Source organism: Tyto alba, unplaced genomic scaffold, assembly GCF_018691265.1.
Source record: "Tyto alba isolate M040663 unplaced genomic scaffold, T.alba_DEE_v4.0 Super-Scaffold_40, whole genome shotgun sequence".
Classification (NCBI taxonomy): Eukaryota; Metazoa; Chordata; class Aves; order Strigiformes; family Tytonidae; genus Tyto; species Tyto alba.
Window position 1 is genome coordinate 42487512 of NW_024881316.1, and position 27294 is coordinate 42514805.

General features: G+C 40.3%; 1 protein-coding gene across 5 annotated transcripts in view; it reads left to right on the forward strand.

Annotated features, from left to right (window-relative positions):
* KLHL29 (kelch like family member 29) overlaps positions 1-27294 on the forward strand; it is a 405860-nt gene that overhangs the window by 218617 nt on the left and 159949 nt on the right. Inside the window, exon 1 of one of the 5 annotated variants that reach the window (XM_042803187.1) lies at positions 2845-2891. The exons of the other annotated variants lie outside the window; for them this stretch is intronic. The gene's annotated coding sequence lies outside the window, so the exon portion shown is untranslated. Of the gene's footprint in view, positions 1-2844; positions 2892-27294 lie in introns of those variants that run through there. 5 annotated transcript variants of the gene reach the window in all.

The window sequence follows — 27294 nt, forward strand, 5'->3', positions numbered from 1 at the left end:
AATTATGTTTTTGCTGTTCTTCCATTAAGCTTTTGTGATTGTGTTCTCCAGTGTGTGAGAGCTCCCGCTTCACAAAATTGGGCTAAAAATCAGCTAGAGATTTCCTATGGGGAATCTTCCTGGGAAGGGTGGAATTTCTTCTGGTGGAGATGACACCATGGTGTCTAATGCCACTTTCTTTTTCTAAGCCTGAAGACCAGGTGAGATGGAGGGTGAGATGAGGAGAAGGCAGTTCATGCACCTTATGAGCTGAACCCACCATGGACGTGGAGGATCTTACATCATCCCTGCAAGGAACAGAAGGACCTGTTCTTTTCTGATGTGGAGCTGGGCCAAGCAGGGCTAAACTGAGTGAGCAGCACGTAGCTGTTTCCCCCCAGTTTTCATGCCATACACATTGCTGCTGTGTCCAAAATCCTTTCAGTAGCAGGGCATTGAGCAACTGGTGCTGCATCAGCCACAAGCTGTTTGCTTCCTCTTCCCCTCTCGCCTGGCTCCCTGCTGTCTCCCTTTTCCTCTGGTTGAGTTTCATGAGGCATCCTGAGTTTTTTGCTCAACAGGCGTAAAAGAAAGCAAAATGGGGCATTTTAGGTAGCTGTTGTAATGAAATGAGGGCTATTGCAGAAATCAGCAAAGTAACACCACAGCGGTATCAGAAGATGGTAAGCTGCAGTGGAGCCAGACCGCCTTGTGGTCCGTCTATCCACGAGTCTTCTGATTTTAATATAAAAGTGTCTGTATTTGCTGGGTAGGTGTGTGTGGAAGCAAACAGGGCTCCGAGGGAGCTTGAAAGGAGGGATGTTGTAAACCTACAGTAGCAGCGCTGTGTTGCTAGAGATGCCTACATGCCTATTTCACCATCCTGCTTTTCTGCCTGTCATCCCTGCTCTTCAACAAGCAGGATATTTCGATATTGAAAAATTCCTCTGTCTAAGGAACTTACATAGTTAAAACAGCAACTAATCTGTGAGGTCACCAGCCGGCACCATCCCCCGAGGGCTCTGGGTGTGTTTGTGCTCATGAGCATGTCTGCACATCACACCCCTTTCTCTGCTCAGGAGCCACCAGAGTATTGTAATGTAGAGGAATCCAGCTCTTGCACAGAATCTGATTGCAAAACAAGCCCTTGCTGTCCTGACCTGCAGTTTGTACAGTGGATGGCTTTAAAATTAGGGCTCGGCGAATAATTGATCTGTCTGTTAGACTGACAAATTGGAAAAAATCATCACTGATGTCATATTAAATGCTCGTAGATGACTAAATAGCACTGGGTTTGTTTCTTCTGATTGACGTGGCAGCTGGAAAATGGAGAGGAGAAAGAAAGTACAGGAAGAATGAGGTTTTAGTGTCAAATGAAGGAGTCCGATGCGCTCAAAGTGAGGCATTAGTCCTTTGAAGAAAAGTGAGGGAGAGAAAGGCAGACTTCATGAAGGGGCAGAAATGCATGTCTTCCTTCTCACCTGATAGCGATTCAAGTCTGCACTCAGGGTGGCACTGATGGGCTTCCATCCCTTTCTTGCCCAGGGCAGCCCGGATCTGTCCCCCTGTGAGCAGCCAGCCTGGTGCTCCCACTCTGCTTCTCCTCCTGGGTGGATCATCCCTGCCATGGGCCCACGGGCTCACGGCAGCAAGGGGGATATCCTCAACATGGAGTTACTCACACGTTCATATTCTCTTTCCTGATAAATAGTTAAAATATTTCCATCCCAGCAGGCTGCACCAAGTGAATTGAAACCAAATGGGAGTTCGGGCTTTCTCCAGCAAAACGAAGGGCTTGATTTGCGTCTGCCCCTGAGTCAGGCTGTGGCAAGGCTTGGGCCCGTTTCCCACCTCTCAAGAGAACTAAATTGGTTTCCCTTAATCTGTCCCATTTCATGTCAACTCTGCTGTGCACCAAACACATAAAACATGCTGCACATATACATGCCACCATACAGCAGTCAGTAGAAATTACTGCAAGTCTGTTCTTGTAGCAGATGTTCTTGCAACTCCCCAGAACAGAGCAATGGGACATTAATAAAGAAAGAAAATTAAAATAGGCAGGAATAGCCCTCCTGGCTTGATCTTATGCTGAATTTTTGGAGAAGGAAGCCGTGAGATGCTGGGAAGCATGGTCAGGGATGGGACTCAGCCATCAGAGCCCTTGGAGTGAGAAGACCTGACCTCAGAATAAATAGGGGGACCCCAAAGGCTGGGTGACCCAGAGCCTTGGCAGCATGTAACATGAGAGATGGCCAGCTAGGTATCTTGGGCATAAATTGTAGTTGGCACTTTAATAATTTTGCAGCCCTTGCTTTGGCAGACTGATAGATTTTTTCAGAATCAGGAGGACATTTAAAAAATGTTCAAAATTTTCTGGACTAGATTTTAATTTAGGGGCCTGTCAACATTGGCACTGTCCTTCTCTTAAAGTAAGGTCACCATGATGTCCTTAGCCTGTGGAATACATGCCTCTCCTGGGGATTTAAATCTCAGAGACATAATGTAATTCATAATGTTGTAAATATCTTCAGGTTTGCCAATTCTTGTTATTTGATTACAAGTTTTGCAGTACTGTCTGATTTGGAAAGGGAAAGAGATAATGATCATGGTTGCTGTTGTTGTGGCTTTTTTTTTCTTTGGCTTGAAAACCTCAGCTTTAAAAATGTGAAGTTATGGGGGAATGTTTGGGGTTTTTTTCTTGGCTAGTACCGAAGATCTATGAAGTGTCCTGAATGTATTATTTTTCTGGAATATGTAGGACAAGCAGTTGCATAAGCTGAGAAATGTGTTTCGATGGCTCAGGATTGGTACCAGGGAGCCCAGTGGGCCCATCACCTCTGGCTGTGTCACAAGGTCTGCAGCCAAGCCCCCCACAAAGAGCTGTGCTGTTCTTTCCTATTGGATGACAGGTACACATTTGATTGTATAGATGAATCCAAACTGGTACTTTCTATCTTCTTGCTTCATTTCAGCATTGTTGTTTGTCGTCCTCCTATAACTCGTGTTTCAGGTCTGTATCTCGACAAGAGCAGCCACATTAGCCACGTCTTCTGGTTAGTTGGGCATGTAGGATGTAGGCTACTTCACTTGGATCTTTTTTCCCAGGAATTGTGGCAGTCTCCTGCTGCTCAGGTCCTTGATTTATCCTGGTCCTTCAGCATTAATAATCTCCTTCACCTCTTGCCATGCAAATAAAGCTTGTTTATATTAATAATTAAACTAGCAGCAAAAGTAAGGCTTGGTGCCTTCACTGATCTTTTTCTAGCTGGAAAAGTATCCACTTGAGACTGCCCTTTGTCTTTTAGCTTTAGGCTTTCATAGAAGTATGTCAATTTTCTTTCTCTCCTAGACATTAACCTTTAGTGAGAAACAAGGTGGGGAGTGTGTGTGTGTGTGTGTGTGTGTGTGTGTTAGAAATCCAGATAGCTAATCTTTGCTGTTCATTCCTTGTCAAATAAGGCTGTGATATCCTCAAAGAGGTCCAGTGAGCGAGTGAAGCATCATCTCCCCTGTACTTGCTCTCCTTGGTCTCTTTTCTCCCTGCATAAAATGAAATTAAAAACTAAATTCATAAGTATTCTTTCTTTGCTGCCTGAATATAGTATTTTTAAATTTCATTGTGCAATGATTTCTTTCTTCACTTCCCCTCATCTGCTATTTGGTCTTTTATACGGGAAGACTGTCACCATTGTGACAGAGCCATCATCCTACAAAGCCATTTTAAAACACTCTTTTTTTTTTACTGACTCCTGCAAGCTGATAACTTATACTTTATCTCAGGTTTTATGTATAGATCATGGTGGACATGTTATTTATGCATTTCTGCAAAATCGAATAATTTCCCATTCAAGGCACATATACATTTCTAAAAGGCATGTGAAAACTGTAGAGCTCTGAAGAGTGTAGTGAGCTCTAACAGACGTGTAACAGAAAAACGGGCAGTTTTATTTCTGGCAGTTTTAGAATGTGTCCAGTTTAACAACTTGAAATACTATAAATATTCACAGGCATTTTTCAAATAACATCAGATCTAATAGACGCTATTTAAAGTTGCTAAACATTAGGCGTTCTATTATTCAACCGATCTTCTGAAAAATACGTTCTTCTTTTCTTGTAATTAATCTCATTAAAAAGTCTTTAGCTGGTATGGAGAAATAATGGATCTTTAATGTTTTGTTTGATATTGAAAGCAAGTTTTATAGTGAGACATTAAAAAGTAGTTTTAATGTGCCTCTCAGCATGCGTGGGTACTCGCAATAGGTGATGCCTAATGGAAATGTGATCAAAACTGCAGTTCAGGCCAAAAAAACTGCATGAGAAATGTGCTGAGGGAGGACAGGATGGGTACCTTGACACCTGGGGACCAGCATCCTCATGCTCTGAACAGAACAGCCCCAGGGGAAGAAACACGTCTTCTATGTCAGTAGGTGGTAGTTCAAGAAGTCACATATCCCGTACTACCAGTGTGTGGTCCTATTTCATGAAGTATATCCATAGAATCACAAAATCATTTAGGTTGGAAAAGACATTTAAGATCATTGAGTCCATCATTAACCTTGCACTGCCAAGTCTACAACTAAACCATGTCCCTAAGTGCCACATCTACATATACATACTTATATGTATATATACAACTATTTATTCCCAACTTTTCTTTGTTTCCATCATTTTTCATAATTCAGTGAAATTCTAAAAATCTGTGATCTGAAATCTTCCTGTTTAAAAAGTAGATCTTGAAGTTTAGCCACAAGCCAAGTAAATTTGGCCGCTAAATGTCTCTGAAATATCTTGTAATCATTTGAAACAGCTCAGCTGGATCTTGTTCAAACAGATGGATCTTACTCTTCTGTGGATCTTGTTCAAAGAGTTTCCCTGTCTATTTTGGAAACGGGAACCACCTATGACAAGTATCCAGAGACCTACAGGATAGTGTTAGAAGAAAAATGTGAGACAGACAGCTACCTAAAGAGATGGTGTTAGCAAATAATAAGATTTCATGCCAACAAATAAAGTGGAAAAAAAGCAAATATTTAGTGTAGTATGAAACTTTTCACTGAAAGTAATTTAAAGGTACTTCATTGTGGTTTTTTGTCGAAATAAAAGGCCAATTAATTTTGCTTACATGTAGCAAGGTGTCAGAAACTGTTTGACAGGAGAGAAGGAAATGGTGAAGGTGGTATGTTTGGGACTGAATAAGTTTTTTGATATATGTAACATTTTCTTCAGTAAGTCAAAGAACCGTGGTTGAGCTGAAAGGGCAGCCCAATACAAGGCTTTGCATGTGCTGGCCCGTCCCAAGGCTGCCGCTGCCTGCCTTACAGGCACACAGAGTGCTGGCCTGGGTGGGCAGTGGTGCGTGGAGAGGAGATGAAGGTGTTGGAGAAAACCAAAGCTGCTTTCAGTAGATCGCCTGCTTTATCAGTGCAGTGCAATTCTGTAAGTAGAAGTGGAAGTAGGAAGGAAAAAACCCACCCAAATGCACAAATATAAAAGGGGAGCTCGCTGGCTGGAAAGCAATACTGAAAGTGAAGCTTTAAGTCAGCTGGTAGCAAAATCTTTCTGGTGACAGATACAGTTAAGCACTGGATTGGGGTCCTGGTCAGTGTTTTTAATTGTCTTCTTAGGACACCTTTAAAAATTAATGAGATGTGTACACTGGGGGCAGGCTCTGTTTGTGGGTGCCACCTTTGAGGTGGCTGGTAGAGCTCCTTTCATCTTTTTACATACTCTGTTTTCAGATAATACCTTGCACGCTGGGCTCATATCTTACTGAATCAATTTTGCGAGCTCAGCCCTCCGCCTCCTTTTCTGCTGAATAATCTTCCCGTAATTTGTAACATATTTCTTGACAAATACTATCTGAACACAGAATAAAGAAATACACCTGACAATTATAATGATGGGATTTTTATGACTGTAGAACTGCTCTGACAATGTCTACTTTTTCTAGCATTTAAATGTCCTTAGAAAAAGCATTATGAGCTCTCATTTTCAGTTTAAGTAGCTGGGAGCTCAGGTAGAAGAACCCTTGTATCATCCCTGCTCATGGCTAAAAAGAAATGGGAAAATTGGCAAGACGAGAATCTGCTTAATATCAAGAAATGGGACTGACAGTGCAGATTTTCTTAGCTGTGTTATATGCTGTTTTGGGCAAGTCACGTAACTCTCTTCTTTACTTCCCTTAGCCGCTGTGAGGCTGATTCTGATATCTTTTGTGAAGTTTTGGAGTAATTTAGAGAGGCAGAACTATGTAAGTGCTAAATATTATTGTTACTGTAATTTATTCTGTGAACCGTTTTTATTAAATCCTACATTTTCGTATCTTTCTTAAGAGGATTTCAGGAGCATTTTCTTGCCCTTTTCCCTTCAGTTTGCAGAAGTTTGTATAACTAGTTTATTGGTACAAACTGGAACTTCACAGATTTCCTATTGCTACTAAATAAACTCCTACGTTACATTGTTGACATGTTTTTAAAGAACTTACATGTATAAAAACTGCAGATAAAATGTGTGAGGCCAGGAATATGCCCCAGTCTTTGTGGTGGTGCTGAATATTGTGGTCTAAGAAATATTAAGTCACTGCAACATTGCTGAACACAAAGGGATAACTTCCTCTTTTTTGTGTCAGAAAATCAATGTATAGCATCAAGACTGTATATTGACAGCTTGATTATAAAGGACACTGAATATGCTTGACCCTTGAATAACACCAGAGTCGAACAGAACAATACATTTATATAGCACCAACAAGGGTAGCATGCATTAAATCCTGCTTGCTCTTCTCAGTTACATCAGATATTTTTATGTTTTTGCTTTCTGTTTTCTTTCCTTTAGCTCTTTGCCACTGATACTTCCTACTGCATGTGTAGCTGGTGGTTCATTTCTGTACTGATGCTTTGTCACAGCACATCACTCCTTACTCTTCAGAAACATCTGGCATAGTTTACGGGGGGAAAGCAAGATCTTACAGTTGAAGCTGTGTGAGAGTTGAATTTTATGTGGGTTTTGTCCTTCTGATTTCTTGTAGCAGGTGTAAGGTTGATGCCAGGGGGTGGTCACAAGTGTCTGTGTCCAGTCCCGGGGCTATCAGGTGCCATGTTGGCAGAACTGGAGGGGGTCACCATTGGTCTGCTGAGCAGTAATTTGTCCCTCTGAGCATAACAGCAAAGGAACAATCCCCCATGGCATGTCTTTCTGACTTCCAACGTATGCTTTCCATCTTGTTTCAGGTGCTACGTACCCTCTTAACACCAACTGTGAGGTAACTGGGCAGAGTGCTGGTTATTCTACCCACTTCCAGCTGGAGTATAAGAGAGGACTAAAATGAAAGACCGTAGTAAACAATATGATTCATTTAATCCAAAAAGGACAAAATGCTAAAAATGGTAACAAGAAAAATCTCTGCCTTCTTTATTTTACTATTTTAACTCAGGGATAGCTGCAGTTACTAAAAGCATATTAGGCAGTTGTAAATGTGGGAGAAATGAGCCTGGAGGGTAGTTGCTAAAAACGTGTTTGGCACTGTGAAATTCATGAGAAGTTCCAGTTTTCATAGAAGAGTCTAACCTTCTGCTTGTGAGTCACTTCTGTGGCTTTGCTTCCTACCTCATTACTGCCTGACCCTGAGCATTACAAAATTTGATCTCTCTTTTGCCACAGAATAAACCATGGTGACATCATATGCCATCTCTCCTTGACGTATTCTGCTTACCACTACTGTTTTCTCTGACATTTCATTGCTGGCATAGTTCTCATAACACTGTTATCTCTGTTTCATTGTAGTTTCCCTTATTTTCTTTTGGCAGTGAGCACAAATGCCAGAAGATTCAAAAAAATCGGAGCTATCTCAGCTGTTTCCCTGAGCAGAGCAGTCACTCCAGCCTGAGTATCTGATACACTCATCCTGAATGGGATTTTGTTCTCCCTTCTCTGCACATCACTTTTTTCTTACCATCTTAATTTCAGAAATGACTTACTGATGAGAGAATCTCTCCCAAACCCAAGGAGACATGAGCAGCTAAATTTTCTTACCTTTTTTCAGCTCCTACTTTCGTATTGTTAATGTCTAGATAACAACTTTTTTTTTTTTAAAAAAAAAAAAAAAAAAGAAAAGGCTAACATTTACAGGTATATCATTCATGTTTCTTCAGTCAGTAAGGAAAGGTCAGTCTGTGCTGTAAACAGAGTTGCGACCATGGTACAAGTCAGGACACCATTCCAGCCTTAATCACAGTAGCTTGTAACAGAAACAGAGAAGGTGCAGCAGGATAAATGTCATCTGTGGCTCACCATGTGAGTGAGGATCCAGGCTTCACGCTGGTACCCGAGGCAGCTAAATTAACATTGTCTCAAGTAATGCTAGAGGTGCTGCGTTTGTAATTGCTTACCAATTCTGGCTCAAACACTTTCTTTTGTTTGGTTTGGTTTGATTTTGAGTTTTTTTTTTTTTGCAACAGAGAAGGAGGGAATAGGGCTATTTTAACTTTGGAGGTGGGTATTCATCATTCCCCTCCCAGTCTCCAGCTTCCAGGCAGGCACGGATTCAGCAGGGAGAAGTTCCTTTCCATGATCTCAGTGATTGTTTCTAGACAAAGTTAAACAGGAAATTAGATAGCTTTTTTACATCCTTGCAGAGCTGCTAAAGCACCGTCTGGATAAAGCTGAGTGCACATTCATCAGGAGAGGAAACATTATCCTTTTTTTTTTTATTATTTAGAGAATATTGGTGCATACAGATGAGCTTGGATCAGGCAAGTCACTTAGGGAGAAGAAACCTCAAGTCTTTGGAATCCACTTAGCATGTCATCCTCCCTCTCAGAGCAACTTTCAGTCCTAGGATCTTTGTAGGAAGAAGTTACATAAATTAGGGAACTGAAATTTGTTGTGTTTACATGTATGTTTGTGTAGTATCCACCACAAAATGCATCTCTCTCAGCAAGACATTTTGCAGTGCTTAAAAGGTGCAACACATTACAAACCAGATGACGGCACACAGGGAAGAGAACCTTATCCAATTAGAAGTGTAATTTGCTAGAGAATAAATGTGTCAAACTCACCTCTGACAAGTTGTTTATCTGTTTAGCTCAGTTGCACTAACAACGGAAAGCCCAAAGCACTGGCTCCTTTTGTGCTGGATGCTTCAACGTACATAGCTAAAAGTCCCTAAAATAGGTGTCTTATGAGGTTATGATATAAGACAAGAGGTGGATAGAGCAAACAGATGGAGGGAGCACAAGCGAGACTGTTACATTTAACATAATAAGCCATGGTCACACCATCTGCCTAACTGTTCTGGAGTGTTCTGTAGTCAAAATCTCACCTAAAACACCCCAATTCTTGGGAAGATTGCCATAAAATCTTCACTGACCACAGGGATTTAGGATTTTCACTTAAATTACATTTCTGGAATAATTTTACCAAACGGCATTTTTGAATATTTTATCCATGGCTTTGGTCTAGAAATAATCCAGCAAATGGTGATGGAATGCATGCTGTTATTAGAGCTTATTTTTGTGCTCTTGTTTGTTGTTGTAATTTGTGGAGAAAGGCCGTAAGTTAAATCTCTAATTCACAACAAGTTTTAATGTAAATCATATCCCATTACAGTACATCATAGTGATATAATACAATATGTTAGTTTGCCCTAAGTGGATGTATTTGTCTCTATTTTCTGGCTCAGATAATAGTTACCATCTGGGTGTGTGTTTATTTTTTGTTGTTGTTGTTTCTCTTAATCATTTGTGGCGCTGCTTGTTTTAAAGCTGAAAATGAGTAAAATTTGAAGCTGATTTAGGAAACTGCCTGGAGAATACCAAAGGGAACATCAGACACTTTAAATGCTTCACATTTTTAACCTATTACTGAGAACATTTCAGTAGCCTTGAGGCATGTTTCTCCCTTCCTGCTCCAGTATCTGCCTTTGGATAACATATAAAATCAGCGGCACTGGGCTTGAGCATGAGAGAGCAGGGTAGAATACCCAACTTCAAACCCTTATGTTTTATCTGGACTTAATAAGTGCCAGATAGGGAAGGACCTTGGTGTTGCCTATCCCCGTGTGCAGGATGCAGAGATATGTCCAGCCTGACTCCAAATCTGAGTGTTCATATTTCTGGCTGCTGTGAGCATTTGTGCTGCAGTTTTGTCTTAGGAGTCTGTGTATGTAGCTGTAACATTCAATATCTGTTGCAGTATTTTTATATGCATTTATTTTGTACATCCTTCAGGCTGTTTTATTCACTCCCTTGCAAGTCCCTTTATTCCAAGCCAGTCACCAGTGCATCGTATGTAGGCATGTACGTGCCTAATTTGCACCTAAATTTTAGGTGGCTGGTGAAGATGCCCCTGTAAAGTAAGTGCATAAATTCCTTATGAAGTCACTGGGGAGAAACAGTTGCTTTGAAGGCTCCCAAAGAGAGATCTTTTCTGCCTGACTTCGACACTTAAGTTGCTCTCAGTAGCGCTGTGATCTTTTTCTTTCTGATGAAATCTCGGGGATTTGAGGTATGATACACTTTTTCTTGTTCTGCTCTGGTGCAAGACGACTGTGGTGGTCAAAGATCATAAAGAACACAATGAATTGAATTTGGCCTTTGTCAGTGAACAAAGGATATATATATTCAGTTTTCTGGTCTGGAGCATGTATAACAATACTTTAGATGTGGATTTGGAGAACATAAATGTAGGCTCCAAACTTGCAGACATTTAGATAAGGAATAGGTGCCTCACAGCAATACATCTGACTTCTGACTGGTTCCAGGCAGACATATGGCTGTAAAAAGGTCAGGTCTCAAATCATACAACTTTTACCCTAAGAACTGAGCAAACATGACCCTACTTATTCTAGGGCACCATTGCCTATAGGAGATGCCTTCACCATTGGAGATGCACAGCCCACAACCATGTGTGTGCTTTTAAAAATAAGCATGCCTTGCTTAGCTCCTTACCACTAAGTCTTGTAGCACCAATGGAAGCCAAAATGAATCCTTATTCTTTCCAAAATGGCTGTGCTTCTGGGTAGGCATTAATTGCATGGGTATCATATGTAACACGGCTTGTCCCTTGTAGACCTCAGAGAGATACCACATGAAGAGCTGGTAGCCCTTTGCAGATACCTACTGCAATTCTTGCTGGGTGTAAAGCAGCAATGGCAGATGCACCTCTCCGCATCTCAGATGGGACCCTCTCTTGATTCGTCTTCTGCCATATCCTTGAATCTTCCATTTTCTTGTCCCATGCACTAGATTGAATACAGCTTTCTAGACTGCTTTTGAGGCCTTTACCCAATTTAGTTTTCCTCCTCTCACACAGAGAAAGGCAGAATTTATCCCAGTATCTTTCCCAGACATAAAATACTTGAATCATATTTTTTAATTACTTCTATTCAGACATGGAAATACAAATCACACAGTCCCTAATGATGTTACACGCAAATAAAGGAAGGGACTTTTCCCAAATACTGGACTTTATTGTGTCATGATTAGAGGCAACAAATAAATGAGAGAAAACAAGGTTTTGGTTAAATGAAAAAGTCATGGCTATTTTCTCTATTCAAACTGCTTTAATATGATAAACTGTGGAAAAAGAAATTACACATGAGAAAACACTTGGAATTACTATTGGTATTGTCAAACATTACCATTTGCTTGAAAAGTATCTAACGTTCATACAACAGGATTCTTCAGAAGCAGTGTTGAGATCAAATCCTCTGGGGTTGCCTTGAGATGAGTTTGAGAAGCATCTTTCTTTACTGTGTAATTCTGTTATTTCTAATTCTGCCTCTGATGAAGGTTTCTGGGTATAACAAGATTTATCTAGACCCAATATATGGCCACATGATAGATATAAGTTCCTTACCACCAATACAGATAAGCATCCAAACTGCAAAATTAAAATAAATTGAAAGTTAAATTACTTGATTTTCTGTAGACTCATATCCCAAGTTCTTTTGTTTGTTATACAAACTTTTGTTTGTACAACTTTGCCCATGTTTTAGGCTCCATCATCCCTTTTGTATTTGGCTGTATAAAATATATCAGATAGAATAGTCTTGTTTATTCAGTGATTCAAAGGTGGGGCACAGAAGCTTCACGTATCTTCATAGCAAAACTTTTATTAAGTGGAACTCCAACAGAAAAATGGCCAAGCGCCTTAAAGGAAATTAAAATGAGCCATAACAATTGGAATTCACACAAGAGCATAAAGGACCTTCCTGAGATAAATAATACATGCATTAAAAAGCGTTGAACGGGAAAGAATGTGATAATGGAGATTATCTCTCAAAAGTAAAAACAAAATAAGAAAATAAAAATAAGACCTTTGAGTGAAGAACAAAACTCTCTGACACCATGCCTACAACGGCATCACAGGGAAGGCACACTCGTAGACTGGACTTCTTGCCACCTTCTCTCTCCAGGGGCTGAGCTGGGAATCAAGCTCTAAAACTCTTGCAAGAAGAAGGGGACTTCAGCAGTCAATCAGGCAACAGTTTCTTACATGCTGGGGGATGAAAGCTGAATCTGAACTGGATTTGTCTAGAAATTAAATACGTTGCTTCCATAGTGGTCATCATTCTTTTGGGGAAAATTTACTAAGAATTGTGGCAGATTTCTATTCATGGCATCTTATAAATGAAAAATAAAAAGTAGTACAAAGGGGTGCTGTTCAAAAGAATTCTGTTATTCAAACACTTTAGGAAAGGCCTTTTAACTCTGTTATGCATGAGATCAGAGCAGGTAATGATGTCTCTGGCCTTATAATCAATGCAATAGTTTAAAAATCCAAATAACTTGGAGAAGGCAATGTCTGCATTTCATGGTGTTACAGATTGAATATCAATATCATAAGGGGTCTGGTTTAGACATAACAAAGTAAAAGGATGGGAAAAAAAAAAAAAAGAAGTGATAGAGGGATGGCTCAGGTGGCACCTGAGTTGTTCTCTCATTCCATGGTTTGTCTTCTATACTTCTGCCCTTCCTCTCTGTGTAGTTTCCAGCAACTTAAATGTGCTCCAGGATCTTTACACCAGCCTTTACTGTCAGAGAGCAGCAGCAGTGTCTTCTCGGCCGGTGAGGGAGAGCCAGGAGCAAAGGTAAGAACAGAGCAGGCAGGGCAAGGACACAGTCCCACAGGACCTCATAGCATTTTCATTATTTGCCCCTAAAATGGACTGGGTTTGAAACCTCTGACTGACTGATACAAGCTGAGCTGACTCAGGTTTAAATGCAACAAAAAGAAATGTTCTGATGCAACTGTGAAAGTTAGTGGTTTTGGGCATACAATTCCTTTTATTATTTTTAAATACAGAAGACGTGTAAGACTAAAGAGGATCAACAGAATAGCCCAGTCTCTCTGTACGTTGTCAATGAAGTCATAGGCAGCATGTCCATGTTTACTTCATAGGCAAAATCCATAAGGTCTAAGAAATGTATAGCACTCTATATAAATGAAGGCCTTTTCTGAAATAGAATAGAAGTTATAAACTGTATTATAACACAGAAACACATCATCGGTGTCCTAAATTGTTGCAGCAGCACGAAGTTTGCTAAGCAAGTATGTGCTGGTATTCCTGCAAAGGAGTTTGCACCATGATACAGAATACAAGAAAACAAATCCCTGCCTGAGCAAAGAAAGTATCTTCTCTGATGGATCACAACCAATATGCAGAGCTCAGATCTGCTTTTGAAGCCACCCTCCACCGCCCCCACCTGGAAGATTATCCAAGTGATGTTGGAAAAGCTATAACTCATTAGTGCTAAAATCTTTGAGGGCTTATCCCAGGCTCATCTGAAGTCAAAGGGCATGTTTACATTGACTTGATGAGTTTTGGATCAGACACCTTGGCTCTTCACAGATGTGACATCTAGCTCCTTAATGCTGTGCACATGAAAAGAGAGAACATAAAAGCTGTCGAGTTTCTGTGCCCTGTGATTGTCCTCAGTGATGCTTGGTACTCTTTTTCCAGAAGGCTTCTGCTACCTTCTCACTCCAGGCGGTTTTGATGGCTTAATAAGGAAAAGCTCTTGCCATCAAACAAAGCTCATCCAAATACACATCTTTCTTTGATGCTTTCCAGGTCTCAGACTGAATTTCTTCAAAAGCAATAAACAGAAAAAAAAAAGAGAAAACAATTATCAACTTTGTGTGTAGACATCTAAGCTTCTAAAACAAAGCTTCCTTTCATGTCTTCCAAGTGTTCAAGGCTAGAAGTAGGCTCTTGACCCTATTCTCTAGAGAAACTCCTGTAGAAAATAACTTCTTCTTTGATTACTTGTCAGGGTTTTATTTCGTGACAGTCTTGCTAGACTAATATTATGAAAAGGACAATTTCAGGAAATAGCCTTGAAGCCATAGAGAGGATACTAATAGCTCCAGAAATAAGGAAGCTGCAGGTCAATTGGAGAACGCGGAATTATCTGAAAAAAACAGCATCATCAGACATGCTGGCTATGTGTCATGAAGATCGCTTCTTCACACTGGTGGATATGATACACCTTTTGTTCACATTACCTGTTAGAATGGTTATCAAATTTATTCCCACGAAGGATAGCAAGAGCTTACATGCTCATGGATGGGAGTAAATATTTTACAACAATAATTTTCTCATGTTGTCATATTATTTTATTTTACTCCTGGAAATGACATTTTTTCGTCTAGTAGACTCCGAAGTTGCAAGGTGCAATGGAAATATTTCAGGACTGAAAATATTTCATCCTGCTTACTGTATTTTATTTTTGAACTTCCTCTAGAAGTGGCTCAATTCTGAAGAATGATGATCACATTAATACTCTCACATTGAAAACCTAGACTGCATGTAGGTTTACAGATTTTTTTTCATAGTTCTCTTTAATGCTGTCTATTGTTCAATTATATGAAGATATCTGTAGATGGCTGACATGAAACCCACAGCTACAAGATGTAGCTGTACTTCTCAAACCACTTGAGTTCTTCATTCCTGCATGAAAGGGCTGGACCTTTCAGACTGGTTCTGGGAGGTCTGCATGTTCCTTAGATAATGACACTGATACACAGGGAAATACACAAGTAATGCTATTTCACAAGCAGACAATAAAAACAAATACGTTTTCTTCTCTAGCGTATGAAAAATAAAATAAGCTCTATTTCACATAGCTGTTAAAATTGATAAAATTTATTTGAGGCTGAAAGGAAAAGGTCCCATTTCCACAGCAGAAGTTCATCCCTCAGTATTCCATTGTTAAAATACAACTCTCCAGGCTTTTTACTCCTCAGACCTATCACAACTTTCCACCGTATTTTATGATCCCGAAGCCAAACTTATTCATCATTTTTTCCAATTAAAAGCACCTGGAGACAAACCATCTTCAAGCCAGTCAGTGCTGTTTATGAGTAGTCCATTGCTTCCCTTTTACCATTTAATATCTCTGTAGCCTTTCTTTTTTATGTGACACATTTTATTTCTTCATAACCACTTTGGCCAACATAAAAGAGATTTTTTTCTGTATATATTTGTAGAGTTTAAGGCCAGAGATGATGCCTGTGGATACCTTCTGAAAGGCCATGGAATTTCAACCAGTGATCCTGGAAGAGCCCATACCTTATGATGGAGCAAGAACATGGCTTGAAAACCCACTTCATACTTAGTTTGATTCATGATGGGCCATACTTAGTTTGATTCATGATGGGCAATCCTCCTTGTTCCTTGACAGGATGTCCCAGTGGTTAACTGACGTCAAAACCTTCATCTTATTTCCCATTTGAATGTACCCATCTACAGCTCCCAGCAAGTGGATCCTTTTAGTCTTTGTCCATTATATTAAGGAATGAGAAGTTTTTTCCCATTGTAGGGTAGCACTAGCCTTTGATGAAGTCTCCTCTTGTCCTTTTTAGTGTTGCTAGATAGGAAGGAGTAAATATTTTAGAGTCAGGAACCAAATAGTGTAGCCTTTGAGAAAGCCTCTGAGGAAATGATGAACTGAATTACATGTAATTGTTTATGCAATGCAATTTCAGGGACATGACGATCCTATTAGTGTCATACTGTAAAGATTCTTACCATGCCCTGGAGGAAAACCTGACAAAAGAAAGCAAACAAAGGAAGTGGAAGTTATTAATCAAAAATCTGTATTTTTCTTTCTTCATATAAAAAATGGTGTCAAAAAATAAGCAATAAAACTCTTTATTAGTTCCATTATTTGCTGGGAAAGATGCCAAGTTTAAAGACAGAAAAAGTTTTACAGTGTCTAAACACAGATAAACAAGCAGGTTGCCACCTCTAAAGGAAATAATGAATTGACAGTAATCCAAAAAACATTTCTTGAAGTTTTTCAAATATAACATTCTTTTGACATCAGTCTTCCTTTTAATTCTTGGTATGTTTACAAAAGATGCCAGCGTTTAATACGATCATTTATAGTAAGACATGTCTCCTGAGGAAAAACTCTGTGGTTTAAAATTACATTATTGTGCAGGAATCAGGTGGGCTATTTTTATGGATGAGCTTATGCCTTGAAATAACTAAGATTGCTGCTTACACAGTGTACTCAATTAAAGAGTTAATTTGCTAGGATCTTCTAGGATAATCTTATTTTGAAGGGGAGACACAAAATTGTCTTCAGAAGAGTCACTCTGATTACAGACATCCCTAAGGAAATATTTTTGCTTGTCTGGCTTGGGAGAGTTTTAACTTCTTTACTTAGCAAATTTAAGTTTACAGTTACAAGTCTCACACTGCATATTTTACATGCGACCAGAAAATCCTTATGTTTAGAGTACTGGGGAGTTTCAGGGGATGTCTGTGACAGAACAGAGAGTAGTAACCAGATTTCATGAACTTCTACTGTCCTTCCATTTTACTGCTTACTCCTGTTTTGCTTTATTCACTGGAGGTTCTAATTCTCCCCAAACTGCTGTATTGGAATCTAATTCCCTCATATTGCTGTGCTTTGAGAGTCTTTACGTTGATGAACAAAATTAGTCTTTTTAGCAAGTAATTACTTAAATTACCTTAATTATATAATAATGTAAGGTCAGCAACAAAATTATATATACTCTAGCTGAATCATTATAATGGTGATGACATTAAGTGCCAAGCAGTAACTTCCATCCTGTCTCTCCCAAAGCCAAGGTTTTGTACAATCCCACTGCGGTTTACTCAGTATAATTTAGTTTGAGGTGTTTATCATGGTGGAGATGGCCAAAAAGGTATTTGAGATAATTAGTTAAGTGATTTCGTAATTGCTAAAACATCTGTTGGAATTAATTCTGGCAAGGTAGCCATGTTATCGAAATAAAAATATTCTCATAATACTTTTGGCAAAATAGCTCCCTTGAAGTCATTGAAATGGCTACAGGGAAGAATTTGGGGCATTGAGTTAGTCTTCAGCTACACACTGCATAAATTGTTTGCCCTTCTGTCTTTTCAGCTTAGGAAGACGTTGTCAAGCTCAGTGCAGTAAGTCTTTAGCTGCTTATAATAAAACTCTTTTAGCTTCTTCAGCACTTTGGTTGTTCTGAAGAGTCTGAATGGTCCTTGTGCTCACAGGGTATTTCCTTTGTATCTCCCCTGACCTCAGATGTGCGGCACTACAGTCTTTTCACTTGTTAGGGCTCTAATGAGAATCCATGGGTGTGTTTGTTTCAAGGTTTTATTTTTTGTCTCTTCAGACAGCTGTAAGTCTACACATCATCTTTTCAGAGTCCATAAATGAAGCTGAACTTCTACAAACATAGATATCATTTAGAGCATTATTAGAATTTAACAACAGCTAACATTCTGAGAGCTAATGATTTGGAAAATGCCAGTGATGCTGCAGTTGAATATATGTGATTCATAGAAAAAACAGTCTCGTGGTAAAAAACGTGTACAGAGACAAAAGCTGTCCCATTGCAATGGTACTCATTAAGTAAGTGCAGGTTGCATGTTTACCATTAAGTTAAAGCAGTGGCAATGAACAGACACAGGCTGAATCAGTGGCACCCAGTAATTCTCAGTTGTGTAAATGGTTCTTGGTGCAACTTTGTCTTGACCCAACTAAAAATGTCCCAAACAGTTCCCAGTCACATTTCAAAAATTGGCACTACTTGGTTGACTGTTATGGACGTAGCCTTAATGCCCATGGGGCCAAAGGAAATGCAGTTTGATGGTAGTCTTCCTGATGAGGTCTGCCACATGTAAACTGTGCTTGGCTCTGTGGTGAGTACATCAGTAATAACTGCCATCCAAGTCGTGTGGTATAGATGAACTGTGCTGCTGATCTTAATCTTGTCTCGCATTCTGCTAATGGACAGCATGATGACATGGAGTCACCAAATGGTGCCATAAAGCTGAAAATTGAGCTCACTGCTGTTGTGATACAGAGAAGTTTGCACTGCAAATGTTGAACCTGATTTATGAACAAATAGAGTGATAGTTGATGTGTATGTGGCAAAGCATAAGACAGCGAGTGGAGGGAAAGTACTCAAGCAAAGTGTCCAAAAATTAAATTTCCATCTATTCTTCTGAAATCTTCCATAAATGTATTGACAAGATGGGGCAATCAATGGACACTGATATTAAAGATATGGAAGAAGCAGAACTCAGTAGATGCTTATCAAGGTAAGAAGAGTATCCAGAGACATAAAAGTGGTGATGGAGAGGAGGACAGGATGGCAATGTAGAAGGACAAAGTGGATCAGAAAGTAGTTTGTGTTTACAGTCATGAAGTTCAAAACCGATTCATGTAGCTCAATAGTATGGAGCTGGTGTTAGCTTTCTTTTTTACCTTTTAAACTAAACGTGTTCAGTAATGACTGGTTGCTTCAAAGGTAACTTGAAGATATATATGAACTTGTGCTGTATCTGATGTTTTCTCTCCTCACTGAAGAGAAGTTGTAGCTCCAGGTCCCTTTCTGATACAGTTCCCAGTCAGGCTGTCCGAGGGCAGCAAGATGATGAGCTCTAGGAAGGTTCGACATCTCCAAACAGACCACAGCGAAGCAGCCTGGAATATTGCATCACCACTGGCTCCCTGCTCTGAGCCTGAGCTTCCCCCTGCACGCAGTGCTCAGAGTCCACATCCCCAGGGACAGCCACAATTCGTCACAGAGAGAGGGCTCCCAAAATGGTTTAATCAGAGAATTCGTCTCTTGGAACCTTTTTCAAATACATGAGAACAGCAAACTCACACCCCCACACACATCCAAGTCTCCCCGGTCCTATTTTCACAGCCTATTACAGAAGTGGGATGGAAGGAGCAGAGGAGTGTTAGGGCAACTGGTTGGTTGTGTGCGGGGAGCAAGACCTGCTATAAGGCAACTTACTGTTTTGAATGGAGGGAAATGTATTTGATGGAAGTAGTGTGAAAGGCATTTAAAGAAATATCTCAGGGTATTTCTGCTTTAAGGGCTGGATGTTTTCTCTCTTTCTACATCACAGGCATCACTGCTGAGCAAGACACCCATGTTCCTCGGTAGCTTTCTTTGGAGGGGGTTAAAAAAAGATAATACACAAAAAGACATTGGAAATAAGGACTTTACTCTTACAAAGAACATTAAGATTTTTTTTTTTTTTCCAAATGTGTCTGGCTGATCTTATTTCAAAGTCACTTTGAAATTTTATAGGGGTATGTAATGGATGAAAAGTTCCTTGGAAATTAAAAGAAGTTTTGAGTTTTTAAAAAATAGAAAGAAATGTTGAATTGCATTTCAACCACCAGTTTGTTTCTCAGCATTTTCATTGATACTACTTTTATAATAGAGAAGCTTTTTGTAGTGGCAAATTTTGTAGTTTATAATATAACTAAAACTATTTAGAATTTTCTACTTCTGTGACTAAACTTTCATCTGTAGGAATGTGTGTCAAAACACACATATTGACATCTGAAAAGCTGAAGCTTGTGAAGAATCTCAGCATCTAGCTGGAGGCAGAGCATGCAGTTAAACCTGTTGCATCATAGTTTACAGTAGGCAATCAACATCACCTTCCTGCCTGTAAAAAGTTATTTTTTGGTGTTCAATTAAAAAAAAAAAAAAAAGACAAATAAGAAAATATTAGGTACACTGAGACTTTACAGGTGGTGACTGTTTTTAGCTTCTCCTCTATATCTTTACATTTCCGAAGAAAGATTTGGCAGCTGTCAAATGCAGTACGGACAGCAGAACCACTGTGTTTAATACTGAGAAATTGGTCAGGAGTTAATGCTTTGGTAGTTACAAGTTTGTCATTGAGGAAGAAGGAATATGTACTTGTCGTGGTTTGAGCCTGGTCGGCAACCAACCACCACGCAGCCACTCTCTCTCCCTTCTCTTCCAGCAATAAGAAGGGACAGAGAGCCAGGCTTAGGGTTCGAGATAGGACTGGGATGGGGAAAAAAATCCCCCGTTATGGTCACAAGCAAAAGGCAGACTTGTTAGAGGAAGAAAAAAAAGAACATACATTTATTACAGACACTAGCAACATGTAACAGATTAGGACAGTGAGAAGCATTGCCATATCTTGAGAACACCTTCCCCCCACCCCTCCCTTCTTCCCGGGCTCAGCTCTGCTCCTGATATCTCTACCTCCTCCCCTCAGTGGTGCAGGGACAGGGAATGGGGGGGTGCAGTCAGTGCTGATGCTTTCTCCATCTTCAGTGGGGGCAGCTTCTGGAACTTTCCCCCTACTCCATCATGGTCCCCCTCTCACAGGAAACAGTCCTCCACAAACTTTCTCCGACATGAATTCCTTCCATGGGCCGCAGTGTTCCCCACACTGCTCCATTGTGGGTCAATAACTTTCTCCAACTGGATTCCCTCCCACGGCTGCAGCCCTTCCTGAGCTGCTCCGGTGTGGGACACCCCCGCATGCTGCAATCCTCCCAGCACTGAATTACAGCAGCGGGGCTACCTTTTCCCACAAGACCCTGGCCTTCTTCGGGCACAGCACCTTGATCATATAGGTGGAAGCCACAGGCCATAAATCAGTGTCTGCTCCACCGTAGCTCTCCATGGGTGGCGGGGGGGGCCGCCCTGCCGTCTCACCACAGGGTACAGGGGGGTCTCTGCTCCGGCACACCTCCCCCCTCCTTTTTTCCTCCGTTCCTCCACTGACCTTGGTGTTCACGTAGCTGCCTCAACTCCTCCTCACAAGTCCGACTGCACGTCACCACGTCCCTTCTTAAATACGTTAACTGCAGAGGAGCAGCTGATTGGCTCAGTTTCCAAACAGAAGCGGAACTGACTTGGAGTTGGGGGAGCTTCAGGAAGCTTCTCACAGGGGGACACCCCTATAGCCCCCTCCCCTGCTACCAAAAAAAACCTCCACCACTCACTCAACCCAGGACAGTACTGTAGAAAAGTGTAGTTTAGTGACGTTCATTTGCATGTATAAATACAGGTGTATGTGCATAAATGCAATGGCAAACAGTAGAGAGAACAGAATTGAACTCCTCTTGAAGGGAGTAGGGGAGCAGTCAATGAAATTGTGAAACTTCTAAAACTCGTGAAAGATCAGGTAAGGTCACCTAAAACACAGCTCATCCATGACGTTCACAGCCACAAATTAGCTCAGCTTTAAGAGCCTGCTACACATTTTTTCCTGCTCAGACTTACCCTACTGTATCCACTCAGTCCTGAGCCCAGTTTCCCCAAGTGTCCCGTAGGGGATGGATGTTACTGTTGCCAAAGGAATGGCACACTGTTCATGAAAAGCATTTGGTATCTTTTTGCCTCAGGGCACACATTTCCCATGGCATAGACATTACCAAGTGATAAAAAGCTATAACCAATTTACCTTATACTCAAATGGTTTGCTGAAATAATTGATGTCATGTGTGTCCCATAGTGCTTTATTTTCTTCAGCAGACAGCAGGTGGTAGTGCCTTTCTTTATCTATAAACACCAATTTTTTCCATCCCTTCAGACAGGTGTTAATATTCTTATATATCAGGGAGCTCATCAGGCCCAACCAAATTTTCCCCAAGAAACTCACACAGGGACATACTCTTGGAGCAGCTGGTGTTATCATCCAAGGATGGTCTGCTGTCAGGTTTCCCTGGCTCCCATCCTAGTGGCAGAGTTTCGAGGACTAAAGTATTACCCATGGTAGAAAAAGATTGGCCTAAGGGCCGCTTAGTCACCTGGACATATTGAGTCCATGGGACCAGACTAGGAAGAGCAGTGGAAGTCATTCACTTTGACCTAAGCAAGGCTTTTGACAATCTCCCGTAGTACCCTTTGTGTTCAAATTGGAGCTGTTCGTTCCAAACTGGAGATACATTTTGGATAGGTGTACTGTAAGTTGGGTGGAAAATTGACAACTGCTAGTCTTGAAAGGTTGTAATCGTGTCATGAAGGCGGTGACTGGTTCCTGGGGGTTCTTTAGTGGTCAGCACTGCAGAAAAGGACCCGAGGACAAACTGAATGTCAACCCCTCAGTGTGCTTCTCTGGAAATGGAAGTGAACTGCACACTGGCTGTATTTATTATGGGAATGTAGACAGAAGGTCCAGAAAGGTGTTGCTACCTCTCTGTTAAACACTCATGTATCTAGTTTTGGATAGTCCAGTACAAGAAACATATGGACATACCAGAGTGAGTCCAATGAAGGGCCACTAAATTATTAGGGATGTAGAGCACATGGCATAGGAGGAAAAGCTCAGATCTGGGTTTTGTTCAACCTTAATAAGAGAAAGCTCTTCTTGCTGTGTACAGCTACCTATGGGAGGGTAAAGAGCAGGCAGAGCTGGACTCTACTCAGATGAGCATAGGAGAAGAAGAAGAGGCAACAGATACAAGTTGCAGCAAGGAAAATTCCAAATAGATATTAAGAACAAAATGAGGTGGTTGAACATTGAAGCAGGTTGCCTCAAGAAGGTATAGCATCTCCATCCTTGAAGGTATTCCAGACTCCACTGGACAAAATCACGAGCAACCTGATCTAACTTTGAAGTTGGGCCTACTTTGAGCATGGGGTTGGACTAGATGGCCCTTCCAACTTAAAATATGCTGTGATTTTATAAACCACTGGAGAAAAATTATTTCAAACCAACTCCAGTAGTCCAGCTCATCATTTCAATGTAACACTCTTAACAGTGACTTTCTGACAATGCAGGAGCTGTTTTAAACTATCTTCTGTGCTTCTTTTGTGTCGGGGGCCACAGCGCCTACAGATACCTTCTTGCAGTAAACTGTGCTGCTTTCATGGGGTTTCCAGCAGTGCAGGGGACAGGTGCTGGACCAGGGACAGATGGAGCAAACAGTGTGCCAGGGCAGGTTGTTAAATACCATGTCCATAAGGTGAACTGAGTGGTTAGCGCTTTCTAGTCACAAATGAGGTCTGAGATCTTTGTTTGGTTAACCTTTCTCTCCACTGCGCACTTAATTTGGCACAGAAGAGGGTGGTCTGAGCGTGATGATACCCAGCCAACTGAAGGTCAGTAGGAGATACTGATGGATGAGGTATCTTTCCTGCTTTCCCTTGACACATAAAGTTAACATTTAATTGTTGCACCTGCTTTTGCCGCAGGTGCTGATGTTGGACAATTAACTTATTGATTTCTAACCTTGTACCTGAACTCTGAGGATCAGATCTATACTTGGTAGAGCTGCTGCATTTCACTAAGTTTCTAGTAGGGAACAGTTTGACCTGAGCTATGCTCCATTGTTGTCTAGTAGCAAAGCTTGAAATTTCTCGAATTGCTTAGCAGTATAACTGCTGCAAAAAGAATTACAGTGGTTTCGGTGTATCCTGATGTGCTGAAGGCCATATATAATCCAGCTAAGAAATAGTTTAATCGCAAAGCCAATTTTAAATGTTCTTTATTACGGGTGCCTGAGTTCACCCTGACCAGTTTCCATTCTCTTTCAAGCTGTGACTTTATTTTTGCCCCATAAGCCTGTTGGAGAGTGGAAAGCTGTGGCAAAGATTTTAAGGGACTGTTAGAGAGCCCCTGGAGACAGAGACTGAACAGTGCTTTCATAATTATTCCACAGACTAGACTGTGACGTCAGTATGATTCATGCAAGGTCATTACAATTTATCTTTGTATCTGAATAGAAAGTGGGAATAGGATACTGAGGGGGGGGAAAAAAAAAAACAAAAACAACTTGATGTATGTCTGATTTTGGTATACAGTGTAAAGTCATAAATAAGTGGTTAGGTGCCATTTTGAGGAGTTGGGGTGAAATGAGCTGGAAGGCACATTTAGAAAACCCCACATTTATAGGACATTCTCATGTTGTTTGATACAGATTATCTGTAGAACTACAATATGGTGATAACCAGCACAGTAGCAAACCCATGTAATAAATAATAAAAAAAAATATGTAATGCTTGGTACAGTTGAAATAGTCAAACATTTATGACCTAGAATTTTGTTAATGCCTCTGTGTCTTCTAAGGGGAGTAGTGAGAATTGCCACCTATTTCTAAATGCAGATATTGTGCAGAGTGATTTCTTTTTGCCTGCTCCCCCCCAACACTTCTCATGCCATCTCTCACCTCTCTTGAATTACTATATTGCATTTTGTACAATAAATTGCATTTGAGTGTATATTTGAAATGACCGGGATTGGTATTAGAAATTAAATAAAATATTATCTTTTTTTTTTTTTTCTTTTTGTAAATTGCTCCAATAGTAGGAAATTAACAGTAAATTGATAGAGAAAGGTAAGCACAGATCCTTTAAATCATAGTGAAGTTTTTGGCATTCAAGCTAGAAGTGTCTCAATTTAACACATCATTGGTTTGTATTATTAGAAATTTCATTGGTTTGTGGAGCGTATGATGGTTATGCTCTAAAATTGAAAGTACATAGACTCAGGACTTCTACAGTAGGCTGAGCTCTTACGCGGTTACTGATCGGTGTGCAGCAACTGCCACGGCTTGTTAATAAGCACAGGCAAACCACCATTAAAACCCTACTTTCCACTGTATAGAAAGATTTTTAACAGTACTTATTTTCTTGTTTATAGTTCTATATCAATCATGAAATGGGAACTGAGAGACCAGTAAATGTCATTTGCCACTTTTCGAGTGGCAAGAATTTATCATCTTCATTGCATTTCATCACATTCATCTGTTTCCTTCCAAATGGGAGTAGGGGATTAGAGTGGAAATGTGTCTTGAATCATTAAAAGAAACTCTGCTTAAAATAGTAACACAAATTAAGCTAGCAAAATTGTTTCAGTTAATACTTAGTCAGTGTGATCCAAACTCTTCTTCTACTGTTTTGAACTTTACTCCCTGAAAATTATCCTAGAACCTCCTCAAAATAGGGGAAACATTTTTTGGTTAAATAGTAAAATATTTTTAAAAGCTTACTAAACTTTAAGAGGGTCTCTATTCTCTAACCATTATGGCTGCCTTTTCCATGGTACATTTGACGGGAATTTAACAAGGGTTTATTATGTCTATAAAGTCCTACCATATTTATTCTTTGTCATGTACAGGCTATGTTAAATGTGCCTTCTGCCATGATCATGAATCTGGTTTTATTCAGATGGTGTTTTTCCCATCCACAGAGAGAGTGACTGTATGAGCTGTATGACATTGTCTGATTATGAGCATTTTTTGACTCTCGTGTGCTTCTAGGAGGTCATTACTTGGTACTTAAGATACGGTCTTTGCCTTTTCCCTCAATGAATTGGGCTTATCTGTTGTCAGCCTTTTGCTCTTAAAGTCTATTGTTCTTCATCGTTCCTTGCTAAATACAAAAATATTAAATCGTTTGTGCTAATGCAGCATAAGAAGCTGATGTGTTTGAAGCACAGGTGGTCTCACTGGCTTGTCGTAGTGGTGTCCCATTCACAGGGAGAAGATGCAGAGTCTCTGCAGGGTGCATGCTGATGGCACAGCAGCATGTGTAAGTAATGCTTGTAATGCCCTTTGGTCCTGCAACATGATGAGACATAGGCATGACATATTACCAGGCTGTCTAAGGAAACAGTTGTACCTTTATCAGGTAATGACATCTGTTAGTCATGGGATGGAAGAGAGTTTGCAAAACACTTTGGAAACCAAGTAGCAAAGAAGATGCCAGGTTATTTCTTTCTCCTATCTGGAAGCTGGCAAGTAAGAGTGTTGTTGGAGCAGTTAGCAAGTTGCATCTAGCCTCTAGGTTATATATTAAATATACTAATTTAATCAATTCCATGTGCTAAAAATACCTCCATGGTTGAGGATGCTAAAATCCAGCCCCAGTACAGGCAAGCAATTCATTAAGAGATGCAAACCCTACCACAGTAATGCAGATATATTTGGTCAAGGACACTGTGGTGCAGGACATGGCTCCTTTAGCATGAAGAATATCTGCACAATATACACTTCTGTTGAGACATTCCCCTGCTAAGTCCATTTTCTTAATGGAGCCAAAACTGGGATCTGAATGAGTTGTACTTGAAAGCAATTGCTTCTCTGCTTTTAATTAGTACTGGTTGAATACCATTGGTTGAATAATGTATTTGATGAATAATGCTGTCATCCATCAAATAAATTATTCAATTAATCTTTTTTTTGCGTTACCTAAACACTTCTATAGAAGGTTGCAAATATCCATTGAATAATCTATTAGAATGATGCATTGCTTTTCAAATATACTGTACATCAAATAATTTTATCTAGTATTCAGCCAAGTTTTCCCTTAATTAAAATTTACATGTATATAACAACTGTGCCTGAAGAATCACAAAGAATTTAGGTAGTAGCAGACACGAGGTGGAGAGAAGTGTTTCTGTTATTATGGATGATTTATGTTTTGTAACTCCCGTATTATTGTGTTTTAAGAGTATGTCAGGATGCCAAGAGCTTTGAATTATCTTTTTTTCTTTTTTTTTTTTTTTAGTAGAGTTATTTTTAGACTGATCTCCAAATAAATGATACACATTTTACCAGTGATGTGCAGCCACCCTTGCAAGAGAAGTGGTTTGCAGTCATTGTACAAGGGTGGAGAATGAAGAAGCAGGGGCTGAGGAAAAGAGCCAAATCCCGCGTGGATAGTTTCACATGGCAGGCAGCACCTTCTCATCTGCACTGACATGAGGAGGGCTCTCACTCCCAGCAAACAGCTCAAAGAGCCCATCTCAGAAGGGCTGACTGTTCCTCTCAGGGTCCAAAATTGTGGATGGCAGGGGACCCAGCTTCCAGATCTAATATTTACACCAATAATTTACGCAGCCAGTTCAGATGCCTGGAAAAAAATCAAAGCACTAGAAAGCTCTGGTATGAGTGAGTAGCAGTGAGTACAGGCTCACTACTGCCTCCTTCAGATGTCACCACCAAAACCCGTGTGCATGCATGCATGTTAGGGCTGGGGAGCAAAACGGAATGTGCCCCAAAACCCCTCTGGCTATAATGGCACATGACTAGGCAGTCTGATCTG